General features: G+C 46.7%; 2 protein-coding genes across 3 annotated transcripts in view; one reads left to right on the forward strand and one right to left on the reverse strand.

The window, feature by feature from the left end:
- The window catches only part of LOC118322759 (cell death-inducing p53-target protein 1 homolog), a 49,145-nt gene that overhangs the window by 4,742 nt on the left and 44,191 nt on the right, over positions 1 to 212 (reverse strand). The gene's annotated exons all lie outside the window — the stretch shown is intronic.
- The window catches only part of LOC118323020 (5-hydroxytryptamine receptor 2A-like), a 7,510-nt gene that overhangs the window by 1,344 nt on the left and 5,954 nt on the right, over positions 1 to 212 (forward strand). The window lies entirely within an intron of this gene.

Raw genomic sequence — 212 nt, forward strand, 5'->3', positions numbered from 1 at the left:
GACAGTAACGTCCTCACACTGACAGTAACGTCCTCGTAGTGACAGTAACGTCCTCGTAGTGACATTAACGTCATCGTAGTGACATTAACGTCCTCGTAGTGATATTAACGTCCTCACACTGACAGTAACGTCCTCGTAGTGACAGTAACGTCCTCAAACTGACAGTAATGTCCTCACACTGACAGTAACGTCCTCACACTGACAGTAACGTC

This window comes from Morone saxatilis, unplaced genomic scaffold (assembly GCF_004916995.1).
Source record: "Morone saxatilis isolate NCDOM2014 unplaced genomic scaffold, NCSU_SB_2.0 Contig14, whole genome shotgun sequence".
In the NCBI taxonomy this organism is placed as follows: Eukaryota; Metazoa; Chordata; class Actinopteri; family Moronidae; genus Morone; species Morone saxatilis.